Genomic DNA, 10,730 nt, shown 5'->3' on the forward strand with positions numbered 1-10,730 from the left:
TTCCATGGGAAGACTGGAATAACCCAGGCGTCAGCCACTGTGAGCGCCACAAATTGAGCCAGTAGGGCGAGGAGACTTGCTCAAGGCCACACAGCACTGCAGCAGCGGATGATCGAACTCAGTAGCTTTCGGGTACGAAGCAAAGACCGTACCGCTGAGCCACGCTGCCCCCTTTGCAAAGTTTTCTTTCAGTTCCAGTTTTGAGAGTTGTTTCTTTTTTTTTTTTTCTTTTCTTTTTTTTTTTTTGGTTTTGTTGCCAAAATGAGGGTTAATTAAACCGATCGATATTTGAAGGACGAGAATTCTGGACACATTCTTAAATACGTGTTTTTCTAGAGTACGAACGTTAACTGTGCAGCTATGTGGTCATAAATCGGAATGTTCTTGGTTCGAGCGTCGCTCGGCGCATAGTTGATTGGGTCTTTGGAAAAGGCTTTTTACTCTCATTCTCTAACTGTATTCAGGTGTAAAATGATACCTGCCGTTAACAGCGTTGACTCTGCCCGAAATATTATTTAATATCGCCTAACAGGCATCTTGTCCCATCATACATGTTAAATGTTGCTCTTGGCCAGGAACCCCTTGTAAAGCGCTTTGAGCACCTTTAATGGATATCGCGCGATATATAAAGCTCATTTTTAAAAAAAAAGAAACATTCATACAACATAAAAACACCAAAATTGACTATTTTATTTCTTCTTTTTCATTAAGAATGTTTTATTTTTATCAAATAGTTATTAGATATGTGTACTATTTGATTTCGGCAGAAAAGTCGATTGAATATGCCAGATAATTTACCTGCCATTGCCATGCCCGCATGGAAAATCGCAATTGATAGTTCTTCATAGCATCCAATTAGTAAAGTCAAATAAACCCCCAGCAATGTTTATCTGGAAAATACGCCCACTGAAAAGAAAATGCTTCCAATAATTGAAAAAATGGTAGCAAATTTCCGTTACCCATGTTTACATTTCTTTAAGAAAAAAACCCCAACATATATACTGCATGAATCGAGTTATCGTTGGCTTAATCTTGTCCTCAATATAGGATTCAATAGTCTGATGTCACGTCCGCCCAGCAACCAGCAGCTCGGTTCTAAAGAGAAAAAAAATCGGTACCTACTCTTTATTATTCCTGTTGGCTAGAATTTTTTCAGATGTCATGTAATCAGAATGTATAAGAGTCAAACCATAATCAGACTTATAACGATTTTCTCCTCTGGATACACTTTTATGTTTGTCGGAGAAGTATTTCAGAAGGGCGGTGATGGAGATAATGGCGTCCGCCACATTGTTCCGATATTTTAGAACCAGTTCCTATGCGTCATTACGAGGGAAATGACGTCACGACTGTTGAACCCTATTTTCTTTTGTTTGTTTGTTTGTTGTTTTTTTCTCAACATAATGACCATCGTGGTTTCTTTATTATTGTTTTAATATAAGTTGTTTTCTGGTGTGTGTTAGTTTTTAATGTGTCTATCTTTTGTTAAAATGATAAGTAATAAAATAACTATATAATAATTAAATAATTCTTTAGAATATAAATGAATGAATAAATAGATAATTGATTAAATGGATAAATGAATAAATAAATAAATATAAAGAAATAATAAAGAAATAAAGAAATAAATAAAGAAAGAAAGAAAGAAAGAAAGAAAGAAAGAAAGAAAGAAAGGAAGGAAGGAAGAACGAATGAAAACGTATTTCTTATTGTCTTATAATTATAAAAGGATATTTTGCGTTGATAATTAAAATTATACACCGTCACGACACACACACACACACACATGATCTTTTTGCTGTGTTCATCTCGCCATCATCTTTCTTTCTCTTGTCTTTCACATACAGTGGGATCCGTAAAAAGCAATACTCTTAACACTCTATCCGGCTATGTGGTCTTGTGGTATGACACTCGCTTTCGGATCGGCGCATAGTTGAGTCCTTGGAAAAGTCTATTTGCTCATATTGTCTCACCGTGCTCCGATGTAAAATGAGTACCGGCCGTTAACAACGTTGTCTCTGTCCGAAAAAAAAATTGTAATATCGCCTAACTGGCGTCATGTCACGTCCTACATGTTAAGTGTTATTATTGGCCAGGGACCCCTTGTAAAGCGCTTTGAGCACGTTTAGTGGATATTGCGCTATATAAAAGCTCATGGTTGTTTTTTGGTTTATTTTCGGGTCCACCTACAGTCAGGCCTGACTTAACAAATCTTGTTGAAAAGGAAAGTTTAGCTCATCAGAACCTATCTCCAAGAACTTTGGGGCATTTTTGTATAATGATCAGGGAATAATTAATGTGTAAAGCTATCTGTAGTTACGTCTATTTTCCCTTGGAAACTACGAATTTCTGAAATTTCAAGTATGCAGCTCTGGTTTAAATGACCCTCATCTTGTCAAAAATTCTCAAACCTGGGACTACTTTTAAATGCGTCTTTCCAGAGTAGTGCAGCAAAACTGGTTAATTAATGAAGCAAACTTATCTCAGCTCATTGACAGACGAAACATTGGGAAATGAATAGTTAATAAGTGCTGAGCGTATCTATAAGTTTCCATTTACGAGTATGTCAACAGCTTATATCGATTCGGTCAGTGGCTTCATAAAACATGTTTGTTTTCTTTTTGTCTTTTTTGTTTGATTGTTTTGGTTATGTTTTTGTTTGTTTTGTTTTGTTTTTCTTGAGTTTTTTTTTCTTTCTTTTCTATCTCTCCTCCATGAACAGTTCACGAGAATCGATCAATCATATTTATTAATCAATCAGAGTTTACAATTAATGTGGGATCTATAATTTGTTTTCTTCATTTTCTTTAAATAATAGATCTAGATCTAACATCCAATTATGAATGCAAATTGTCACGTTTTTTTTCATTTTCAACCCATTAGAGGCAGGGATCGAGTTTATTCTAACCTGTTGGCATTAGATCATGTTGTTAGCGTTGCTGTGTAGTACTTGAAACATTAATTTAGTTCCTTACAAAATCAAGAACCAACAAAGATATTATAATTATTTTTTTTACAAGTACGCTTTATAGTTTAAAACAATTGACTAATTATAAAAAGGGACCACTTGTCCAGGAAGACAACTGAGTAATGACGAATAAAAAAAATATTTAAAATTAAGCTTTTATATAGCGCAATATCCACTAAACGTGCTCAAAGCGCTTTACAAGGGGTCCCTGGCCAACAGCAACATTTTCCATGCAGGACGGGACATGACACCATTTAGGCGATATAACATTTTTCTCGGACAGAGACGCTGTTAATGGCCAGGTACTCATTTTACGGTGAGTACGGTGAGAGAATGTGAGAAAAGAGCCTTCTCCAAGGACTCAACTATGCGCCGAGCGAGGCTCGAACTCCGGACCTTCCGATCCGACTGCGCGTGTCATACCACTAGACCACATAGCCGCACTAACAATATAGGCGTTAAATCGTCCCAACTATCGGGTAGCGAGTTCTTCCCCTCTTCTATATGCATGTGGAACAAGCTACCACGACCTATCGTTGTAAATTCAATCTCCACGGAACAGTTTAGAGACAGGCTAATTCACTACTAATAATAACACTCAAATGCATCTTGAAATGTAAAACATCAAGACGCCTACAGTTGCGACAATACATCAGAGGTGAGTTGGTTTGCAAATAATGAGAAGAAAGGAAGAAATATATAATCAGAAAGGTCTGAGGTTGTATCCTCAGTCAAAGACAGGCTGATATATTTTGGGATGTTTGTTTTGTTTTTTGTTTTTTGTTGTTGTTATTGTTGTTTTTTTTTTTCATTTCCTAAAGTTTTCTTATAGTATTTTTCTCTCTGGCACTGCCTCATAACATTTGTGCGGCTATGTCGTCTAGTGGTACGACACACACGTTCGGATCAGAAGGTCCTGGGTTCGAGCCTCGCTCGGCACATAGTTGAGTCCTTGGAAAAGGGTCTTGACTCACATTCTCTCACTGTACTTGGGTGTAAAATGAGTACCTGGTCGATAACAGCGTTGTCTGTGTCGAATTATTTTTTTAAAAATATTACCTAACAGGCGTCATGTCTCGTCCTACATTTTAAATGTTGCTGTTGGTCAGGGACCCCCTGTAAAGCGCTCTGAGCACGTTTAGTGGATATTGCGCTAAATAAAAGCTCATTTTCCCCCAGATCAGAATTGGTAAGGGATGTGTCGTTGTTTTACCATACGTTAACAATTAAGTATGATTTGATTTAATTTTGATATGATTGATTGATATGAAACAGCTTGCTTGTTTGATTGGGTTTTTTTTCTTTTGTTTTCTTTTATTTTGTTTATCATTTGCTTTGTTTTGTTGTTATTGTCAATCAATTGTTTGTTCTTTTGAATTGTTTAAGCATTTTTAAAAACCTGAATTCTTCGTTTAGATATGAAGTCATGCTCTGTAAAATCAAACACAGATTTATAAGTGAAGCAGTTAAGATGTGTCATTAGGTACGGGTACAATCAAACACAGACTAGAAAGATGTAATATAAGAATTGGAGACATGCATAATGAATCCTTATCGTCAAGGTACGTGTCGTTGTTAATCAAACGTGAACGATTGCGTATGCTTTGATTTAATTTCGATATAAACTATTGATTGACTAGTATGAAATAAAACAAGTCTGTTTTTTTAGTTTTTTTTTTTTTTTGTTGTTGTTGTTATTTCATAAATTAAGCACTGTCACTAAATCCTTTGTTTAGATGTGACGTCAGGTTAGGGTTTAATCGAACATCGATTTAAAGAGTTAATATCGAAATCGGAGATATAATGGCTCGTTATCGACAAGAGATGTGTCGTTGTTAATCAAACGTGAACGATTGTGTATGCTTTGATTTAATCTTCGATATGATTGATTGATTGATTGATCGGTCGATCGATCGATTGACAATAATTATTATGAAATAAACCATTTTGTTTTGATTTCGTAATCAAGCATTGGCTTGTTTGTTTTTATTCCAAAGACACAATTATAATTATAATGATTGTCGATATCATTTTGTTGTCTGGAACGTGCTGCGGATGCGATTAAAAATTCAGAATTTAATATTTGTGTCAGTGCATGACATAATCAGTCGGAAGGTGAAAATTTCGGATTTGCATTTTAATCTTTATTTGAAGTAAATCGGGATATTTTTCATGAAGTATGGTCAGATGTATGGGAAAGGTATCCAGCAACTTTTCTCAAATTTCATACTTTTTCACTAGCTTTCACTTTTTCGCTTGACTAGCTGTAAAAATGTTTATAAGTGAAATTAAACTTTGATATTTCCCGAAGATGTACAAAAAGGGTTGATTTTATCATTTATGACAAGAATTCATTTTTTATAACAATAGACCTTCCAACTAAACTTGGAAATATCTCAGTTCAAATCTTTTCACCATCCGACTGATTATGTCATTCATTGTAACATTTCTCAGCAATGTTTTTTTTTATATAAACACAATGATAGTTTCTATTTAGATGTGAAAAAATGTGACCTCTATATCCAAAAAAAAGTATTTAGTTGGGCTCAGCTTGATGACAAGAAGTGATATTAAATACAAAATAAATGACTAGAAATGTAAGATTAAAGTTTTTGTCACTTCCAGAAGCAAGACCCGTTTTCTAAATATGTAAATTAGATAGAAATTAGTTCGAGTGTCATGTTTTTAATAATAACTTTAATTGTAATTGTGTATGTCGAATGAAAGAGTAGGGAGCAGGCATTGGTGAAAGATAAGGTTCTGAAAAAGTTTTTTCTTTTAAACTGCATGCCATTCTCTCTCTCTCTCTCTCTCTCTCTCTCTCTCTCTCTCTCTCTCCCCCTCTCCCTCTCCTCTCTCTCTCCTCTCTCTCTCTCCCCCCCTCTCTCTCTCTTTCTCCCCCTCTCTCTCCCCCCCTCTCTCTCTCTCTCTCCCCCTCTCTTCTTCATCTCCCCCCTCCTCTCTCTCTCTCTCTCCCCCCCCCTCTCTCTCTCTCTCCCTCTCTCTCCTCTCTCTCTCCTCTCCCCTCCCCTCTCTCTCTCTCTCTCTCCTCTCTCTCTCTCTCTCTCTCTCTCTCTCTCTCTCTCTCTCCATCCGCCAACCCAACGACCACAGTCAATGACGATTTAATATTATAATGATATATACATATATACATATATATACATACACACACACACACACACACACACACACACACACACGATTCATCTGTTTTCCATTGCTAAAAACAATGTTATGATTATTTGTCAGAGCTGTTCTATGGTAGATATCATAATTTTTACAAGTCTTAGCCACCTCTATACCAAGCCCCATGCTCTTCATCCGAATTTGCACGGCTGTTTCGGCCTAATCTGGATAAATTTATATTCACGTCTAAGTCTAGAGAATTCTATTTCATAACCACCACTTACTACTTTTCAATTAAAGTTATAATATTTTGTTATATACGGGACATGAAAAACCACAGGCAGTAACTCACTACGCGAATCAGCCTTCATTTTATTTTAATAGCATCACGTTTCAACAAAATGAAACTAACTCTTACAATCTATTCAAAGTTCTGAGACTCTGCAACGCGTACAGACTACATACATATATACATACATACATACATATATACATACATACTTACATACATACATACATATATACATACATACATACATATATACATACATACTTACATCGAGATAATAAGTGTAAACATCGACCTCATTAATAAATCATTTACAACCAAAACTAGACGACGGAACGGAAACGGAAATGGAAAAGGAAAGGAAGAACTCCTTCTGGCTTTTAAACTATTAAATAATATAAGAATATTATAAGTCAAACTATTGCGTGTTTTCAAACAGGGATATCCAAACACATTCCACGCTATCCAGCAAGTTATCCATTGAAAAGAGTCGTCGTGGTATAACGTTGCTTCACGTTTTCAAAAGGAGAAAGTCAGCGTTATATTTAACTTAAACGTGAAGTCAAAACTATGTTGACAAAACGCATTTTTTTTACCATTTTGACCGGGATTTCTTTCTCTCTCTCTCTCTCTCTCTCTCTCTCTCTCTCTCTCTCTCTCTCTCTCTCTTTTTTTTTTTTTTTTTAAATCTTATTTATTAATCTATTTGGCTTGTTTTGAAAAATACTTTTATTCTTTCTTTCTTTCTCTTCTTCTTCTTCTTCTTCTTCTTCTTCTTCTTCTTCTTCTTCTTCTTCTTCTTCTTCTTCTTCTTCTTCTTCTTCTTCTTCTTCTTCTTCTCCTTTTTCTCTTTTTTATTTATTTTCTTCTTTCTTTTTTTTTTCTACCCTGAAAATCCATATTAATCAACGCGTACTTCCTTACAGGTCTTATAGCCCAATTTGTTATGGCCGGGAACATTGTTGTAATGGATATACTCCCAAACTAACGGAAATTATTATCCATTTCATACTCGTACAATAATGTTATAACCAAACACATAGATTATTTGCTTTCGGCTATCAATCTGATCGCTAATATGTGCAAGTAAATCTTAATTTATTGATACGCTATGCTATTTGTTGAAAAGGAACGTTTTGTCAACGTTACGTTTAAATGTAAAGCCAGAACTATTTTGTAATACACAGGCAAATCACTATTTTCAGGTTGGCCAAAATTGTTAAATTATTAATGTTGATTAACTCAAATAATCATTTATTTAAACTGACCGCCCCCCCCAATTGTCCAAAATTCTAAAAACCTGATTATATATATATATATATATATATATATATATATATATATATATATATATATATATATTTATATTTATATATGTATATATATATATATATATATATATATATATATATATATATATATATATATATATATATATATAAAATATGTATATATACCTTGCCATATATTGTACAGTCTTTTACATAGGAGTTCATTATAATTTTATGATATAATCTTTTTTTTTTTTGTCAGAAAAGTCATTTTGATGTAAAGTCACAACCATCCTGTCTGATATGCATTTACTATAGGTCTTTATGGTTTTGGAGAGATTGACGAAACAAAACAATACAAAACAAAAAATAATAAAAAAATAAGGTAGAAATCTGCCCTGCCCTCGACGTGAAATTTTTATTGTGTGCGTGTTGCCCCCCCCCCCCCCCCCCCCCCCCAATAATAATAATAATAATAATTATAATAATAATTATAACAATAATAATAATAATAATAATAATAATAATAATAATAATAATAATAATAATAATAATAATAATAATAATAATAATAATAATAATAATATTTATATATTTTTGGACACGTTGCGTTGAAGTAATCTTAATTCAGTGATGTTTCAAAGAATGTACAAGTAAAAAAAAGTTTGGCTAATTTTGTTAAAAATAAAAGCGTTTTGTTTTGTAATAATATTGGTGATATGCCTATTGCCTTTGGAGGGATCGATTCCTATTATGTGCGCAGAGTGTAATAGGATATATGGGAATGCTATTGAATGTCGAATGTTTATTGAATGTATAAGTTCTTCATTATAATATCGATAAGGCAAACAGAGTGCAAGAGGCGATTTAAACTTAATAAGGTCGGAGGTCGAATGTTATGTATGTAGAACTAAAAACAACATTAGTGCGTTGTTGTTGTTGTTGTTGTTGTTGTTGTACTTGTTGTTGTTGTTGTTGCTGCTGTACCTAATTGTTGTTGTTGTTGTTCTTCTTCTTGTTTTACTTGTTGTTTTTGTTGTTGTTGCTGTGTTGATGTTATTATTATTATTATTATTATTATTATTATTATTATTATTATCATTATTATTATTATTATTATTATTATTATTATTATTATTTTATTTATTTATTTATTATTAATATTATTCATTTTATTATTAGTAGTAGTAGTCTTGTTATTATTATTATTATTATTATTATATTATTATTATTATTATTATTATTATTATTATTATTATTATTATGACTATCATTATTATTATTATTATTCTCAACATCATCATCATCATCATCATCATCATCATCATCATCATCATCATCATCATCATCATCATCATAATCATTATTATTATTATTATATTATTATTATTATCATCATCATCATCATCATCATCATTATCATCATCATTACTATATTTTTTGGACGCAGGGTTATATATATATTGATATTATACGCAATTAAAATATTCACCTCCACCAGCCGGATATAAGGAACCAACACATACAATTATGTGCAACCATATCTAGATGTTTATAGAAGTCTGATTGATAGAATTTAGTGAGAACCACACACATAAAAATGGCTGGCTAAAAACAATAACGAGTAGCTGAGTGACGTCAATTTCGTTCCTCTTATTCTATACTAATCATTGTGAACAATACTCACCCAGGAGTTATCTACCTATTCTGATATAATTGTATATCATTATTATTATAAGAATGTAATCCAAATAAATATTCCACAAATACAAAGTCACTGCATACCAAACAGAAAGTAAGAGAACCACATCGGTCCACAGCTACATAACTACAACAAATATTTTCTTTAAGACTTCATCTGCTGCACGACACGACTGTGTTTGTTTTCTTTCTACTCAATCAACAACACCGATACTATAAAAAATAAATACACCGTAATGTACACAATGCAACAAATGTGACTAAACTGACACACTGCAACGCACTCACAAATCACAACACAAAGCGCGCCGCTGCGGACTGCGAGCTGCGGTTCGCGAGCAATCAAGCGCCGCGCACGCAGTTTAAATCAAAACTGTGTGGTATCAATATTAATAATATATCATATGTACTAATGAATGAATGAATGAAACAATCAATCAAAAGTCTACTCAATCATGTATCGATCTGTTAATGATCAATATTGAAGTGGCACGGTTCATCGGACAAATCAAATCACCCGCACTTTAATGCGTGCTGACAAAATCACTGAGTCACCGAATTGATAATACAGATTGTCACAATTCCCCCCCCCCCCCCCCTCTTTTCCGAAAGATAATAATAATACTATTATGATTACCTTCCTAAATGACAACACTGCTATTTTTTTTCTCTCAAAACGAGCTTAGCAGAAGTAGCGACAGCTGACACTTGAGTCAGATAACCACAGGGAAATCACAGTCCAGTGAACCGTGGACAACAACCAACTCCAAACTGAATAGCGGCGACTCCTTCATTTCTGCATTCTGAATAGAGCGGTTGACGTCTGCCCTGCCCCCCGTCTGCAATCGCCGCCCGCCTGTAGACTGTCTTGCTCGAGTCGCCAAGTCATCGCCAGCCATGGGCAGTTAGGTGGTGGGTGAGTAGAGAGGGGAGAGAAGGTGAAGGAAGACAAACGGCTTAGAGGGCGAGGGGAGATAAGTCAGGAAATTATCCAAAGAAATCCATACTTTTTAGATTCATTCACGTCAGATCATTGACATGCGTGCAATTATTATATTTCTATATATTTTACCTGCGTTTTACATGGAACCATAGAATTAAACGAATGAGAATACGTACGGAGTCTAAAAAGTGTCCACCAATGAAAGCATTCAGCGCCATTTTGTTGTTGGCTGAGAATGTAAACATTACCATTCATTCGGTATCTAATGTCATCATAACGACACAACAAAAACCACAACAATATTAAAATTCACAATAAAATGGTTCAGAACTGCTGCGTATATTTATGCCACAATAAAGCTGTCAAAGGCACATCATTGTCGTTTCACAGGTAAGAGAAATAAATCAATGAACTAAAAAAGAAGTTATA

The 10,730-nt window shown here is 34.0% G+C and overlaps 1 protein-coding gene across 3 annotated transcripts in view; it reads right to left on the bottom strand.

Annotated features, from left to right (window-relative positions):
• LOC144975990 (uncharacterized) overlaps positions 1–10,168 on the bottom strand; it is a 118,848-nt gene extending 108,680 nt beyond the window's left edge. Inside the window, exon 1 of one of the 3 annotated variants that reach the window (XM_078920243.1) lies at positions 9,996–10,168. The gene's annotated coding sequence lies outside the window, so the exon portion shown is untranslated. Of the gene's footprint in view, positions 1–9,344; positions 9,623–9,995 lie in introns of those variants that run through there. The other 2 variants (XM_078920244.1, XM_078920242.1) reach the window with 2 other exon arrangements.
• Between the last annotated feature and the right edge of the window lie 562 nt (positions 10,169–10,730).

The sequence above is a fragment of the Berghia stephanieae genome, chromosome 6, assembly GCF_034508935.2.
Source record: "Berghia stephanieae isolate SIO BIC M18660-M18661 chromosome 6, UCSD_Bste_1.3, whole genome shotgun sequence".
NCBI lineage: Eukaryota > Metazoa > Mollusca > Gastropoda > Nudibranchia > Aeolidiidae > Berghia > Berghia stephanieae.